This window comes from Neofelis nebulosa, chromosome 6 (assembly GCF_028018385.1).
Source record: "Neofelis nebulosa isolate mNeoNeb1 chromosome 6, mNeoNeb1.pri, whole genome shotgun sequence".
In the NCBI taxonomy this organism is placed as follows: domain Eukaryota; kingdom Metazoa; phylum Chordata; class Mammalia; order Carnivora; family Felidae; genus Neofelis; species Neofelis nebulosa.
The window spans coordinates 96,393,187-96,411,539 of record NC_080787.1 but is presented as its reverse complement, the minus strand read 5'-3'; the positions used below and the strand labels follow the sequence as shown (position 1 = coordinate 96,411,539).

The 18,353-nt window shown below is 34.4% G+C and overlaps 1 pseudogene; it reads right to left on the bottom strand.

Moving 5' to 3' along the window:
• Positions 1–1,697: 1,697 nt before the first annotated feature.
• Positions 1,698–18,313, bottom strand: LOC131515461 (endophilin-A1-like; annotated as a pseudogene).
• Between the last annotated feature and the right edge of the window lie 40 nt (positions 18,314–18,353).

The following is an 18,353-nucleotide window of genomic DNA, read 5'->3' as shown; positions in this document are numbered from 1 at the left end:
CTGCATGCACGCATGTCCTTTCATGTGTACTAATGTGTGTGCGTACATGCAAGAGAAGAACATTTCCACAGTGGTGGGCATATCATAATTAAGCAAAACCTAGCAAAGCAATAACAGAAGGAGACACTAGGAACTTATAATACTTAGTGTGTCAGTATAGCGCTGGTATTAAGAATTAAAACAACCCCAGGCTAGACAATGCATTTGCAGTAGAATAATTTAACAACAACAAAAAAAGAACTATTTAGCAAAATATTTAGAGAGAGGCATTCTAGTAATACAGTACCTATTTGCATGTAAATGGCTAACTTAAGAAATCCCTTTTTAATCATAAAGCCACATAAATATAGAACAGCACAGTAGTGAGTACTCACAGATTTTCAGATGGAGTTAAAATTTTAGGGTAGTAGGTTCACATCTAATATAAGAAATATGATTATCAACTCCTTTGTCATAGAGTATTATTAAGGCTAAATGAAATATTATATGTAAAACGACTGCCCTCCCCAGAAAACAGGTCAACAAGTACTTGTTGAGTTTGAAATAAATCTCTTGAAGTTGTTCTTTCAAAGATTTGTGAAATACCTAAACTTACAAATCAAAAAATTAAAATTGCTATTTCATTAGAAATATGATTGCTGGAGTTTGTAACAAGACATAACATCTGTGCTTTAAGGACTAACCTCTGAAGGGTTATAGGTGTAAATAGAGAAGAATCAAAACATTATTAATAAGATTAAGGATGATCAAAATAAAATGGATCCAGAAAGAAACAGTAGAAGTACAAGAACTAAGAAAAACAGAATTTTAATCTGAATGAGGGAAATCTCTGGCTTCACTTGTCTGTAATGACTGCATAACGGGTTGCTTCTAGGTGGTGGAGAAAGACAGAGAGTATCATGCCTTGCATTCTGAAGTTACTACACATAAACACATAAAGTTATGAAAATGTGTTTGTGTGTTCTAAAATCACAGTTTTAGGAAAAATCAATTAATGTACCTTCCTTCCAAGTAGATTGCTATCCCTGCATGCAGAGTGTGGAGTTGCCAGAGTTTGTCTGGCAAAAGGTATCACCAGCACATTAGCTGGAAGAAAGGCTTCTTAACCCAGTCACACATGCTACTTAAAAACACATACCTACTGGGGAGGAGCCAAGATGGTGGAACAGTATGAAAGTTTTTTTGCATCTTGTGTCCATGAAATACAGCCAGATCAACACTTAACCATCTTGCACACCTAGAAAACTGATTTGAGGATTAACACAACAATCTGCACAATCTGAACCACAGAACTCAGCAGGTGCTTGACACGGAGAGGTGAACTGGGCTTGGACGATGCGGAGCATAGCGGAGGTAGTGCTGGGAGGGAGAGAGAAGCTGTGGAGGTCAGGGAGCTGGTTTTGCTTGTGGAGAGAGGATGGAGATGGAGGGGAGTACATGAAATGCACCCCTCCCCCTGCAAAAAGCAGCTGGAGAGAAAGTAGAAATAGCACATGCCATCCTTACACGCTAAGAAGATACCGCTCATCACCATCACTCTTGTGGGATTGTACAAGTCAACCAAAGAAACTCAGTGGAACTTGATGACTTGGACCACTTCAACCTGCACTTGGAATGTATTGTGAGCAACATTACCAAAGTAGTAGTTAAACTTAAATATCTGGATCAAGAGGAGGTGGGCCTGTTCACTTAACATCTTAATGGGGCAAGGCAACCAGAGTCTCCATGTAGTTGATGGGAAAGAAGCCTGAATGGCCATGAAGCACTCCCCTATACCAGTGCTCATCAATTTGGCTAGTGAGTTTGATGATAGCATCCTCTTTAAAACCCATTTCCCCTTCATTTTCAGGTTCAAAGTTGTACACAAATCAGCCGCAGGGCTGATCCACTGTGGCACTTATGAGTGTGTATGAGGGAGAAGCTTCCATTGGGCTGTTGTCTCCAGCTGGAAACTCCTGGCTCATTTGTAGTTTAGGCTGATATTCTCCTGTAGGCTAAGATGAAGCTTGTGTTATTTTTTCTTCCAGTCTGAGGGTGACTTCCAGCAGGATCCGGACTGTCTGGTTATGGTACTCCAGATGGGTTTGCACAAGTGCAGAAAGCTGGCTCACCTGTTGAACATGTTTACCTCATCAACATCTTGAGACTAATCAAATTTCTCCAGACTCTTGTGGAGCTCTTGATTTGGAATCTTGCCTTGTCATTTCTTCTTACACTCAAAGTCCAAGCTTTGACCCTCCAACCTCTGTACATCATGCTTAATTTTCCTTAGATCACTGTCATGAAGGTTCTGAAGGAGGTCAAGTTCCACCTGACTTCCATGCACAAAATGTCTTAAACCTCCAAAAGTTCTTGAATGACCTCCTGCCTCATCAATCGCTAGGCCAATGTTGCAATCATCTCTAAGCCCTCTTCCAGATTGATCATGGCCTCTGCCAGCAGCACTTCTGCCTGGGAATATCCTGGCTTTCCTCTGGATGCAGAATTTTGACGTGGTGTTGATCACAGTAAGTTTATCTCTGGAAGCTGGGATGGCTTGAAGGTATTCAATCATTTCCATCATTATTTCCATCACAGCCCTGATCCACTTTCATCTCTATCTCTTTGAAATCATCATCTAGCTTGGTTCCTTCTGCTCCTCCAAATTTCTCACTTTTTCAGTGGCTCTGTGAATTGCTTCTTGCACCCAGCCACTGCCTACCAACAAGTTGCCAGAGGACACATGGGCATAGGTGTAGGGGCAGATGCTGGAAAGATTCTGTGGAGCTGGACAGGAGGGCTGCACAGGGCCCTTCCACAGCTCATGCCCCCACCATAGTTGTGGGTGTGGGGCACAGAGTGACATGGGACTTTGAATAATTTTAAATTTTAAACAAGCTAATATTTTTGTATTTATTTAATGAAATAAACTTATACAGAAATTACCCGAATTTATGTATGCGCAGAAGTTCAATATTTTTTGAGGTTCTACCACAGTATAGGAACTGTCTGAGTAGCTGTAAATTAATTTACACATAAGATCTCATTTAATCTTCAGAATAATATATGATTGGTTGTAAGAAATGGGATTTACAGATGTGCTGATTGAGGCTCCAAAAATTAAGTAACTTCTCCATGTCACAGGTAGAAAGTGAAGAAACTAAGAGACAAACCCAGGACTGTTTGGTTGTAAATCCTGCTTTATTTTATTTGTCTATACAAATCAATAACTTTCCTTTAAAAATTGCTGGAGGAGATATCTCATATCAAATACTCATATTTGATTACCGTGTAGAAAGTCACAAATGACCATAACTCTGGCAGCAATAAGAAAGTACAAGATACATGGAAAATAATGCATTTGTTTAAAGTCATTGAAGGGGCGCCTGAGTCACTCAGTAAAGTGTCTGACTTATTCTGCGGTTACGATCTCACAGTTCATGAGTTCGAGCCCCACATTGGGCTCTACACTGTCTGCACAGAGTCAGCTTCAGATCCTCTGTCTCCCTCTCTCCTGCCCTTACCCTGCTCCCTCTCAATCTCTAAAAAATAAATAAAGATTAAAAAAATAATAAAGTTATGAAGAGTAGTAGATGCTATAGTTGGCTGCCATTTTTTTTTAAAGAAAAAGGTAAGCAATTCAGCCAGAAAATCAGGTTTATTAGGGAATAGCAGAAGAATTGCAATTCAGGACAAGCAAACTATGATGAACCATAGGCAAGTCCAGAGAACAAGGGAGAGCATCCTTTTATAGAGGAAAAGAGGAAGTTGGGGAGGAGGAGGGTTGTTTCAAAGAAAAGTTCATTGGAGGAAAATGAGAGTGAGAAATGGTGGTGGTATCTCATTGGCTGCAGGCCAGGATAGCTGGCTATTGCAGGGTATCTACAGCTTGCTGTTGCCCTAAGAGTAAATCTTCCTTCTTCCTGCTGGACTATGCAAGCTACATAGAGTAGTATATGCTTGACAGCCTGACTGAAATTTTGAGTTAGGTTTCCTTAACACATTTTCATATGGTTAGTAAATTAAGTTCCAGAGATGGATGAGCCATTTTTTAGGTGATCAAAGCTTGCAGTCACTTTTAAGTCTGGGAATAATTGCCTGGTCTGGGTAAAAGGGGAAGGAGGAGTCGGTTTGACACTTGCAGGCATATGTTATTGAGATGAGAAAATAATTGAAGTGTTAATGCTAGCATAGTTTGTATGATGAATTAAAATCTGGAACAAACCCAAATGCAAAAATAAGTTTATCAAGAAAAATGAAAAAGAAAAAAATGTAGGCCTGAATCCAGTTATGTCAACTTTTACATAAAATAGAGAATTAAAAGACAAAATTGTCATATTGAATAAAAAAGCAAGATTCACATTAAATATAGACACATATTAAATATAGAGACCTAGAAACATTGACAGTCAAAGGAGGAAACAAATATACTGTACCAAGAAATGAAATATAAAACTTGAGGTGCCTATGTCAGTATCAAACAAAATAGGCTTTCAATAATGAAATATTACCGTAGATAGAGAAATTTCATAATAAAAAGTCAATTTGTTGGGTACGTAATAATCACAATATGTGTGTATGTGGTTAATAATAGAGCTTCATAATAAATACAAATATTTGTATAAATAAAGTAGAATGAGAAATAGAAAAATACACAGTCATAGTTTGAGATTCTAACATGTTTCTCTCATTGTTTGATTGAAAAAAGTGTGCAGGGGCACCTGGGTGGCTCAGTTGGCTAAGCATCCAACTCTTGGTTTCAGTTCAGGTCATGATCTCATGGTTAGTGAGCTTGAGCACATGTGGGGGCTCTGCACTGACAGCATAGATCCTGCCTGGGATTCATTCTCTCTCTCTCTCTCTGTCTCTCTCTCTCTCTCCTCCTCCTCCTCCTCCCCTGCTCACTCTCTGTTTCTAGTTCACATGGACTTTTCCTAAAGATGTACTACCTGCTGGCCAATAAAGCAATTCATGATAATTTTCAACAACAGAATTAAAATAAAATTAATTCTTAGTAAAATATCCAGAAAAGCCACAAATGTTATAGCTAAACAACACATTTATAACTAATCCATTGTTCAAAAAAGAACCCATTCATTGTTCAAAGAATTGCAGGAATAATTGCAAACTCTTTCTACTAAATGATAAAGATAATATATAAACATATAAATGTATAAAACAAGTACATGAAAACAAATTTACACTAGCATTGGAAATCAAGAAATGAAGGCAGACAAATGGTAGGTATTTTTTAAGAGGTTGGTTCTATAAACAAGTCATGAAAAATTATACAACTCTAGCAAGTTAATATAAAAAAGAGAGAAGAAACAAAAATTGCTTATAAGAAGAATGAAATAGTAATATAGATCCTTCAGATTTTAAGTATAGGCAAAGAAAAATTTATAAATAACCTTAAATCAATAAATTTGACAACTTAAACTATATTGACACACTGAAAGAAATTTACAAATATTAACACACGCTCCCAAATCAGAATAGCCTTACATTGAAAAAAAAAAAATGAATATGATTTAAAAGCAGCTACAAGAAAATGGTCTCTCAAGGAAAACTCCAGGGATAGATAGTTTTAATTATAAATTCTAACACGCATCAAAAAAAAAAAAAGAAAAAGTTTACACACTATTCTTAGAAAGTATAAGCAGAGAGCAAAGTTTTCTACTTGTTTTACTTGTCTACTTGTTTACTTGTTTACTTGTTTCTACTTGTTCTACTTGTTTATTGAAGCCAAAGCAACTATGATAACACAATTCAATAAAGATTTTATAAGAAAAAAATTACATAAAACATTATCAAATCACATTCATTGAGAAATTGGGGCTCCTGTGTTGCTCAGTCAGTTAAGCATCCAACTTCAGCTCAGGTCATGATCTCACAGCCTGTGAGTTCAAGCCCCACATTGAGCTCTGTGCTAACAGCTCAAAGCCTTGAGCCTGCTTTGGATTCTGGGTCTCCCTCTCTCTCTCTGTTCCTCCCTCACTCCTGATCTCTCTCTCTCTCTCTTTCAAAAATGCATAAAACATTTAAAACATTAAAAAAATAAAGAAAGAAAGATAATAATACACCAAGACTAACTGGGGGTTCATCCTGTGAATACAGATAAAATCCTGAACAAATTTTAGCAAAAAAAATTTTGACAATATATAAAAAGGATAATATAGTATAATCAAGCAGGGTTTATCCTGTGAGTATAAAATTGTTTTAACATAAACCAAACATTGATTTATGTTAACATTAACATAAAAATATTTGAAATTAAAGCTATGGAAGTTAATATCTATACCAAAGAGAAAAAATAAAATCTCAATAGATGTGGGAAAAAGCATTTGACAACTTTTTTTTTTTTTAATTTTTTTTTTTAACGTTTTTATATTTATTTTTTGAGACAGAGAGAGACAGAGCATGAACAGGGGAGGGTCAGAGAGAGGGAGACACAGAATCCGAAACAGGCTCCAGGCTCTGAGCTGTCAGCGCGGAGCCCGACGTGGGGCTCGAACTCACGGACCGCGAGATCATGACCTGAGCCGAAGTCGGCCGCTTAACCGACTGAGCCACCCAGGCGCCCCGACAACTTTTTAATACCCATGCTTTGATAAAAACGAACAGCAAGCTAGAAATGTAAAAAAATTCCTAAATCCAATAAAGGGCACACACAAACACCTACATTTAACATCAAACATAAATCATGAAGTATTAGACCCTCTCCCTCTAAGGTCAAAAGCCAAATAAGGCTGTCCACTCTTCCCACTTCTATTCAGCATTGTACCTGCAACTCCTGTTCATGCCATAGGCATGAAGAAGGAACAAAAGACATAGATTGAGAAGAAAGAAAGAAAACAGGTTTTATTCACAAAAGGGAAGATGGCTTATATAGAAAATCCTAAAGAATATACAATTAGACTACTAAAACTAATAAGTGAATTTATCAAGGTCACAGATAAAAGCTCAGTAAACAAAACTACATGCATTTCAATATATTAACAGCAGTCATATTTATGCATACCAAAAGCAATTTATTTACATTAGTGACAAAAAGAAAATGGACATTAATTTAACAAAATATGTGAAATATCTCTGCATTGGAAATTATAAAACATTGCTGAGATATACAATGTCCATGGATTAGATGATGGAGTATTGTTAAAAACTCAATTCTCTGTAAATTGATGTACAGGTTTAATTTTAGCAATTCCAAACTAAATCTCTGAGGGCATTTTTAACGGAAATGTTTGGGTGCTTTTAAAGTATACATGAAAATGTGAAAAATCAAGAGTCATGAAAGAGTCTTGAAATAGAAAAACCATGGTTAGAAGACCAACTCAATACATAATAAGAGGCAACAATTATCAAAACAGTATGGTATTTAAATATAAAAATATTTAAATGGAACAATGCAACAAAAGAGTGTAAAAAAATAGACCCACACTTTTATAATTAATTGATTTCCCATATATGCATCAAATTATTCAATAGAGGAAGAAAAGTTTTTCAATGATGGGTGTTAGAACTAGATAACCATGTTTAAATAAATGAATCTCAACCCCTATCTCACATGATAATAAAATTAATTTTAAAATAGATCAAACATAACAACTAAAAATACAAATATCCTAGAAGAAAACATATGGGGATTATCTTCTCAACCATATGCATAGGGAAAATTTCTCAAGACACAGAAAGAAATAATAATTAAAGTAAATACAATGATAAATAAAATTTTAAAATAGTAAAAACATTATCAAAACAACATGAAGTACATTAAAAATGTTTTTGTTGTCTACTATGAAAATCATTTGAAGTAGTTCTAATAATTTGCGCAATTGGTTAATATAAAGACCTATAAGCATTGATTCTTCTTTGTAAAAGAGCTTCAGAATACTAACAAGAAAATATTTAACTATATTAACTCTTAAGTTCAAATGGTTACATCTATTCTAAAAAACCATGTATATTCCATTAGAAACCTAGCAGAATCTAGACAAAAAATATGAATAAGATTATTGATAGTGTCAATGATTTTATCTCTATTTCCTAAAATCTTCAATCAGATTTGAGTATATAATTGTTAGAATACTCATCTTGATGTTGATCTATACATACAGATCCTCTGTAGTTTATAAGTGTTTAACTTTCATACTTGGTACTCAGAGTAGAATGTGGTTTTACTTCTCCTGTGAGTTTCCCCTGTCAGAAATACATTATCCTCTCCAAAACTGTCAGGCAGAGTGCTATGATAATGAAAGGTATCTATTTTTCAGTTATATTATATGCAACAAACTCTATTGGAGAAAAAAAAATAGTAAATAAGCGGTTCATGATACACAGGCTACATTTATCTAGAGGGGCTTTCTATTTTCCAGAATTATTAATTTAGAACTGTCAATTTATTACAAAATATCAAATTAATTTGTTAACTGAATGTTACCTTCAAATTTAAAACAATTACAAGGAAGGAAGGGAAGAGATCATACAATGGTTATGTCCAGCTGGTTTGTTTTTCATAGGAATCAATGTAAAAACCTTTAGTGTGGTGGGGACTAATAGCTTAGACACTGAAGCAGACTGCTACAGGCCAATCTAGACTAGTTATGTCAACTTAGACAAGTCATTTAGCCTCCCTGTCTCCGTTTCAAATCTATAAAATGTGAAAATAATAATGCCTATCTCATACATTTCTTGAGAGGATTAAATGGATTAATGTAAGTCAAGGTCTTAGAATAGTTCCTAAAGCAGAGAAAATGGCAAATGATTTTTCTTTTACTTTTAGTAACAAAAAAGCATGAACATATTTTTTTTCAATACGTGTGAGAAATATCTACATTTAGAAAGCCTAAAATTTATCCTAAACACCTTTGCTATTTAGATCAAATTACATAAAGATTAAAGGTATTTCTTGAATTAATAATTTGCATAAATTAGTAATTTTTACATAAAAAAGTAAAGTAATAATGTTAAAATAGAGAAAGCAGTGTTTAAATAAAAAAATAACCAAATGACAATGGCCTCATCTGATAAAGAATATGCAAAATTCAAACCATCTCATAAACTCAATAGCATGAATATACTGGACATAATTTTAATTTTAATTTTGGGAATTAATTTTGTCATGCAAATAAATAATTTTGTGGTAACTTTTCTCAAGTTTGCTCAGACACACCAAGAATTTATTTAGTGAAACGAAGTCTAAACAATATGTTTTACAGAGTATTTCCATATAGATGTATGCAACTGAGGCCAAAAATATATATATATATATATATATTTCATATTTATATTTATATGAAGAAAATACACTAATCAATCACTATAGTCATGGCTATAGAGGGAATATTGTAAGATTATTTTCACTATGGGAGACGTTATGTGATTTTCCCCCTGAAATTCATTAGAACATGCTTTAAAAAAGTTGAAATATGGCAAGTGTCAATGAACAGCATTTAAAGTGAAGTGGATTTCAGTTCAAGACTAGGCAGAACAATATTACATGTGACAACAATTACTTCATTTACCTAACTAATGTTTGCAGTTGTTTTATTTGAGATGGTGAGATCACTTGTCAGAAAGTTTTGGAGAGTTTCACACACTTAGACGAGGGTGGGATTTAGCTAGATACCACTAATATTCTTTAAAGCAGTCTGTTCTGTAAATTTGGATGAACAATTAACACAATTATATTGTTAACATAGAGACAATTACTATAACTTATTTAAGGGAATATGACTTAGCATGTTTAATAACAAAAATAATAATGTCTTATTTCTGTTCCTATTACAAATTAGATAAAATGAACTGCATAGATATGTATTGAGGCTGCTACTGTTAAATCAAACAATAATAAAATTTTACTTGTATATTTATTTGTGTAAATACACCACAAAGGCCATTCAAGTACAGTGTGTGTGTTTGTATATAAGTAAAATTATATATATATATATGTTAAACATATATATAAAATATATATAAACATATATATATTTTTTATATATATATAATATATATATATTATATTTATATATTTTATTTATTTTTTTTATTTATTATTTATTTATAATTTATTTATATATGTATATATTTATATATTATTTATTATTTATTTATTATTTATTTATATATTTATATATATATATATAAAATCCCTACACGCTACGAAGTATACATATATATAATCACTACCCTATATTTCCTATAATAAGTTTACTACGGTACATTAGTATCCTGGTCTTTCCATAACCAAAAATGCATACAAGTATTTCTCTTAGGCATTCTTTGGACTTTTTGGCTGGCTGATTTGCTCCCTAGGTTTTCTCTATCCCACATTTGAGGCCATTTTTAATTGTTATTGAACAATCAAAGTCCTTACAAAAAATAGAGTAAAGGAACATAGTAAATGAACATTTATTTTTATTTTTATTTTTTTTTTATTTAAAAAAAAATATTTTTTAAAGTTTATTTATTTTTGAGACAGAGAGAGACAGAGCATGAATGGGGGAGGGTCAGAGAGAGAGAGGGAGACACAGAATCTGAAACAGGCTCCAGGCTCTGAGCTGTCAGCACAGAGCCCGACGCGGGGCTTGAACTCACCAACCGCGAGATCATGACCTGAGCCGAAGTCGGACGCTTAACCGACTGAGCCACCCAGGCGCCCCGTAAATGAACATTTTTTTAACCAACAAATTAAGCTTTTACATCACACAAATTGGTCTTGCTACATGACTGTCACAGATACACCCTTTATAACATTATCCTGGGAGTGGAAATAGCAAGGAGACTATAACCACATAAAAGTTCTAAGTCAACAAATTGTACAAAGATTATGTCATTGGAGTGTTCCCAAATTTTCTCTTGAGGCATAAAATTCCAAAAATATGTTATTTTCTGCTAAAAGATGGTAAATACTGAGAAAAAAAAACAAAACTATTGACATTTTCTCCTATCATCTATGTTATTCTTAGCATGAAATTAGAGTGGGATTGTTGTTGGAAAGTTATAATTTATTAAGAATATAAACAACAATGTGAAATCATCCCAAGCTTCTACTATTCTGACATGGTTGTTTTTAGCCATTTTTCTAATTTCCTTTCATAAATAGTTATACTGTATATTATGTACTGCAGTGATCTCTTAACTATCCTTAAGTTATCAGTTCTTTTTTTTATGTAAATAACTGTCCATTAGAATTATTTTGACAGCAAAATGAAGATAATACCATTTAAGATTAGCTGTAATTACAATGCATATTCATAACCAATGTTAGTGCTTTAATAAGTTTTATAAATGTCCTCCTTTATTCATTACACAAGTGTTTGTTGAGCACTGAGTGTGCACCAAGAAGGTACTAAGTTCAGGGAATTTCATGGCAATTAAGATAATTGCTAAGAGGGTAGCATAACTTTTATGTTAAAAGTTCTTATACACACAAAAATAATGATTATTTATTATAATAAATAAAGTGGAATGAAACTTTTGGAGGTGAAAGATATTTATGGCATAGATTGTGGTGATGGTTTCAAGGTATTCACTTATCTCCAAACTCACCAAATTGTATACATTAAATATGTACAGCTTTTGTATGACAATCATACCACGATAAAGTGCTTTTTTAAAAAACACAAACATGACTTTACTCTCACTGAGTTTATTGAATAATGAAAGATAAGACAAGTTATTTAGAAATTGCAATACAAAGTGACAAGGACTATGGAAAGCTGGGCAGTATGTTGACCAAATAGAATGAATACTTTTATCTCTGCCCCCACATCCAAAACCCCTTTGAAATGATAAAAAGATTAAGAAAAACTCATTAGAGTACTGGGATGGGGCCATTAGTGAATCTGAGAAGTTAAAGTATTTGTAGAAAATACTAAGATGTTAGGGGAGAAGGGAAAGAGGAACCAAAAAAGAAACCAAAAGTCCAATCTAAAATTTGAAAAGATTTCTAAGAAATTGAACATCGTTCTCAGCAGAGCCCAGAAAAAATTCCAAGTGTAAAGACAACAACAACAACAACAACAACAACAACAACAACTGTAACAACCAAAACAAGGTGCAGAATTAACCCAAAGGGATAAATATTAGGCTAATTAAGCTACTACCTGAAAAGGTATCTGGCAAATTATGCTTTCTTTATCAGGAACATTTAAAGCAGCAAGTTGGAAGTTTATCCTGTAATAAGTCAACGGATCAATCAATAAAAAGTAATGCATTAGAAAAATTCAAATATCAGGGGGCCTGGCTGGCTCAGGCGGTTAAATATCTGACTTTGGCTCAGGTCACGATCTCAAGGTTCATGGGTTCAAGCCTCACGTCAGGCTCTGTGCTGACAACTCAGAGCCTGGAGCCTGATTCAGATTCTGTGTTTCCCTCTCTCTCTGCCCCTCTTTTGCTCATTCTCTGTCTCTCTCTGTCTCTCAAAAATAAATAAACATTTAAAAAAATTAAAAATTCAAATATTTATCAGGTTGGAGACTGAATTGACAAATGATGATATATCAATACAAGGGGATATTTTTCAGCAGTAAATAAAGACAAAATACTAAATGTAACAACATGACTGATCTCAAAAACAGGGGAGGGTGGGTGATGGGTATTGAGGAGGGCACCTTTTGGGATGAGCACTGGGTGTTGTATGGAAACCAATTTGACAATAAATTTCATATATTGAAAAAAAAAAACCATAACCTCAAAAACATGCCAATGGAAAAAAATAACAGGGTACATATGAAGTTAGAGACTAATTAAATTAATCTGAGGTGAAGATCACCAGTAGAGTGGCCACTTTGTTATGAAAGGAGATTGGGGAGGAAGGGGCTTGAGGGATATTTCTGAGGAGATAGAAATGTACATAAGTCTGTCAGTCACATAGGTATATGCATTTGTAAAACTCATTGAACAGTACACTTGATTTATGTGTTTTACTGTATTTCAATTACACCTCAATAAAAACGAATGAATAATAAACTCATGTTTCAATATGAAAAAACTTGGAAACTAATCAATTTAATCATGATATCTGGAAAAATATTGACAATCCTATCTAGCAACATAAAAATGAACTAAAGAAAGAGAATGGCAACCAGTTTAAGAAGCAACGGGAAGAAAATAAATTCTAATTAAGACTAAATAAATGTATAGTTCTTAATGTGAAATTTTATGATAATGTTGTGACATATTAGGAAGAAGATACTGTAGTCATTAAAATTTTGTATACTGAACAGTTATGGTCATCAAATTACAAAGAATAATTATGTAATGAATTTTTTCAACAAAATCAATAGGAAGAATTAATCAACAAGCCTATATAATATTCAAAAATTCACTTAGTATTTTCCAAAACCTGTCACATAGTTACATAATTGGACCTTGTATTAAGTCAAAATTTTAATAATTTACAAAACAAAACAAATACTATATAGCATCGTCATGGAGTACAAAACTCTTTCCCAGGCAAAATGCAAAATCACTTCAAAAGCCTTGAAGGAACATTAAAACTTCTGCCTGAGAAAAGACATTATAAATGAAGCTAAATGACAAGCAGAAGAGGGAGAATGCATGTATTTTCTACGTACAATAAACAAAATGTCTTATCAATAATATATGAGGAACTCCTTTAGATCAGTAAAAAAAATATGATAAATAACAGAAATAGAAATAAATGATGAAAAGTATAAAAGAGGCTATCCTGAAGAAAAAAGTAAATATATTTCATAGAGATATATTAAAATATTATTAATTTCATGACAAAAAATGGGATCTTGTTCAAAATTTTCTGGGCTATTCTTAGCCCCTTAATCTGCGATATTAATTTTAGAATTAATGTGTTAAGTTCCACAAAATATATAATTATGTTTTGGGTTGAATTTGATTTATGGGTAACAGTATAATGTGGAAATAATTGACATCTGTACAATGTTAAGGCTTTATTCAGACTTTCTGACAGTGAACAAAAGTTTTCATTTTTATTTATATGTTTTTCTGAATTTTTTTATTATTTGTATTGACTTTAACTTACTACTTTTTAGATCTTTTAAATTATTTAAGATTAGTGGTTAGTTGGCTCTGTTGGGATTTATTACTATGTGATCATATTTCATATAATATGTAAATAACAACTGTTTTATTCCTAGCTTATTAACCTTATTTATTCATCTTGCTGTTCTGCATTAGCAATAAATGAATAGTAGAACAATAATGAATAGTAACACTAGTAAGGGCAAATGTTGCCTTGATCCTGACTCTAACAGGAATGTACCAAATACTTTGTAGTATAGAGATTTAAGCTAACCCTCTACTTTTGAATTCATAAATATCTTCAAGAAGATATAAATACCATATTTTAATATCAGAATATTTTAAAAAATTATATATTATATAATATTTTGAATTTTTAGAAAAAATGACTATATTGACACATCAGAACAGATATATGGTTTATTTTGTTTTAATTTTTCTTGTACTAAAAACACTGTAATCATTTATATATCTAAGCAGATATTTGAGGTAGTGACAGCAACATGGTTTTGATTTATAACATATCACTCATTCTGTGCATATCAAAGAGTTTTAGAATATTTTCATATAACAAGTATGACTCAAATATAAGTGAGAGGTAATATGTGTTCAAAAATAAAATAACTAATAAAGGGTTTTGATCAAAGAAAATTATAACACTATTTTTAAGTTTCTATATATAATAGTATACTAAAACCATATTGGTAGATATGAATCTTACTGGGGTACCCAAAGCAACTATAGAATAATACACAGGTAAAACAAAGCACTATGATAAGTTATTGTGGGAAGTTATTGTGGATATAAGACTTGTGTTTCCAAATGGGTCAGAGATATTATGATGGCAATTTCTTATGTCTATATAACATATATTTATTAAATTATCAGTTCTTAATATTAAAATAAATATGTATCATTAAAGAACAATATGATTAAAGAGGCAGATATATTTATTTATTTATTTGAGAAGCAGTGATTCTCTGCTATAAAAGAACTAAAATGGATACTTTTCTGTTGATCAGAACGTGAAACTGAAGGGAGAGAGGTAAAATGAGAAATAACAACGGTTACTGCTCTGAGGGCTCCTAATTCTCCTGAAAAATGAGAAAAGAAATGGTAGAGTTTTCTTTAAAGATGGGGTTATACTTCACTTATAAATGTTCATTATAAAAATATCTTTTTAAAAGTCAACAGAAAAGTAAAAAAATGGGAGAAATAATAAGCAATGAAAATACAGGTATCTCCCACGGATATAAGGTCACATTATACCACTCTGCCTTCACAAAAGACCTTCTTCAGTACAAGTTTTCCCTGCTATCCGAAATAAATCAAAAGGATAAAAGGCAAAAAGCAAAAATAGCTTTCAGAGTTTAGTTTGCAGTGAGCCATTACAGAAGCAGCCCGGACCCCAAGTAGTGAGAGTGGCGCCACCAAGCGCCTTCCCTGGGAACTACACTCAGCACTCAGCATCAAGCTGCCAGAGTTTGAATGGTGTCCATGAGCCTCTGTGCTTTATTTTGATTTATTTTATGCATCAGTTAGCAAGATGTGGCCTAACGGATCAGAAAAGCCTAAGAGAGGGGCGCCTGGGTGGCGCAGTCGGTTAAGCGTCCGACTTCAGCCAGGTCACGATCTCGCGGTCCGTGAGTTCGAGCCCCGCGTCAGGCTCTGGGCTGATGGCTCGGAGCCTGGAGCCTGTTTCCGATTCTGTGTCTCCCTCTCTCTCTGCCCCTCCCCCGTTCATGCTCTGTCTCTCTCTCTGTCCCAAAAATAAATAAAAAAGCGTTGAAAAAAAAAATTTTTTAAAAAAAAAGAAAAGCCTAAGAGAGGTTAATTTTTCGCGCTTGGAATGCTCAAAGCTTTTTCCATATAAATTAATGGTAATTGCTTCTTAATTTTACACCATTTCAGCTTAGAAAATTTTCATAAGAATGCTCCACTTTGAGATAGTGGGAAAAACTTGTAGTACATAAAAGTTTAGTATTCAGAACAACTGTAACAAATCAACGTGTAAAATAACATAAATAACCAAATAGGAAATCAGGCAAAAGAAACGTATTTCACATATTATGAATAGGATTGCCAATAATACTATAAGGGTGGATTCATTGATATGAAATTTGTTTTAGTTTACTTCATATTTATATGTAGGTTTCATGTGTATTAGTAATGTATGATCAGAATTAAAAATATATTTGCTAGCATATCCATAATGAATGGTATTATAAATATAAGTAGCACGACTTACACCATTTATTTTTCAGTTTCTTAAGAAGATTATTTGAAGTATTTTCTTGGAATAAGATTCAAAAAAGAAAGCCAGGCTGGGGCTCTTGGGTGGCTCAGTCAGTTAACCATCTGACTTTGGCACAGGTTATGATCTCATGGTTCATGGGTTTGAGCCCCACGTCAAGCTCTGTGCTGACAGCTCAGAGCCTGGAGCCTGCTTCTGATTCTGTATCTCCCTCTCTCTCTGTCCCTCCCCCATTTGTGCACCCTCTCTCTCAAAAATAAATAAACATTAAAAAATTAAAAAAAACGAAAGTCAGGCTGACCAAAGGTGAGCTCTACTAAATAAGGAAAAATTATGGTATTTATTCACAACCAGACTAATGAAAGTTTCTTTCATCTTAACCAAAATGAGATCATTGAAAAAATAAGTGAAATCGTTCTTTAAATTCAGAGAAGAATACTAGAAAAGGCAGAACATTAAGCCGATCAAATATTGTATATTTGATCAAAATGTATACATTTGATCAAAATGTATAATTCTTTTCTAAATCAATTATTTTAAATAATTGTACAATATCCTATCAGGGATAATATCAGGGCAGATTTTTTCAAGATCCTAGATGATGCTCCTGCTTCTATTTTAGGCACTTCAGGTTTGATACGTACTCTGCAATAAGCAGGAGGCATAGGAGAATGGCCCTTGGGAGAGAAATTCCAGATTTCAGTTGTGAACATGATGAATTTGAGGTTCCTTCCTAATATCCAGAGAGTTGTGTCTAATGCATTATTCAAAATTCCATTACCAAATCTAGGAGAAGCTATAATGCAAAGGCAGATTTGGGAGGAGTTAAAAAAATGGATGAAAATTGAAGCCATGGAAATCAATGAGACAGCCCAGGAAATATTTGTGGTATTAAGATGAGGACTTAGCAGAGACATTTAGGAAATACAAATCAATGTTTGGGGGAAAAAAAGAGGTTTTAAAAAATGTTTCTGCAAGGGGAGGAGCCAAGATGACAGAAAAGCATGGAAGTTTTTGTGTGTTGCACATCCATGAAATACAGTCAGACCAACACTAAACCATCCTACACACCTAGAAAACTGATTGGAGGATTAAATACAACAATCTGCACAACCTGAACCACAGAATTCCTCAGGTATGTGGGGTGGAGAGGTGAATTTGGGGAGAGAGAAGCTACGAAAGGTAGGTTTTGTGGGCAGAGAGGGGACAGAGACTGGGGAGGTGGGGAGCATATGGGAAAAGCACCCGTCCCCAAAAGCAGCTGGAGAGAAAGTGGAAAATTGGAAACAGCCACAGGGACTAAACTAAAAAGGGAGAAAGGAGAAAGGAGAGGGTTTTAAATTACGTTAAGACTGTAAACAAGGGAGTGCAAAGGCTGCATCTCTGCAGCTCGATACCTTGTGGTGCTCTGGTGGGAAGGGTGAATCCCCAGGAACAGAGTGGGGTCCAGGAGGTTCTCAGGCCACACAGGGGAAAGCGGTTCCACTGCTGGAAGTACATTTTGTAGAGACTGTTGAAAGCACCTGGTCCCAGCAGACGCCAGAAAATGGCCACATTCGCTGGTGCTGGAACAAGGTCCTTAAGGGTGAAGCCTGGTGCCAGATGCGTGTTGTGATTTTCCATAATCCCTGAAACGCTGCTGCTACACTGTCTCGTGATTTTTTCTGGGGTGGGCTGGAACCTGGCCACAGTCTCGGGGCACTGGCAGCAGCAGGGTCCAGCAAGCATTCCTGGGTGCAGCCGACATTCGGCCATTGCTCATTCAGCCATTGCTCATTCGGCCATTGCTCATTCGGCCATTGCTCAGTGAGACCCTCCCACAGAGGGGCGGAACGGGTCAAAACCACAGTCCTTCAGAAGTAAGAACCCAGGGAAAACAGCCACATCTGAGACAAAACTCGGGAGAGAAGTACTGCCGGCGGCCTGGTTACGGAGAGTGAAAAAGCAGGGAGTGAACCAGAGTTGAAGACAGAGGACAGGTACGCAATTGTTGATCCGGAGAACAGACTGGGTAGCTGGGTGGCGCCACTTTTTACCGCTCCCGTACATGCGCATACGCACCTACAAGCACCACAACAATCCACCCCAGTAGGCT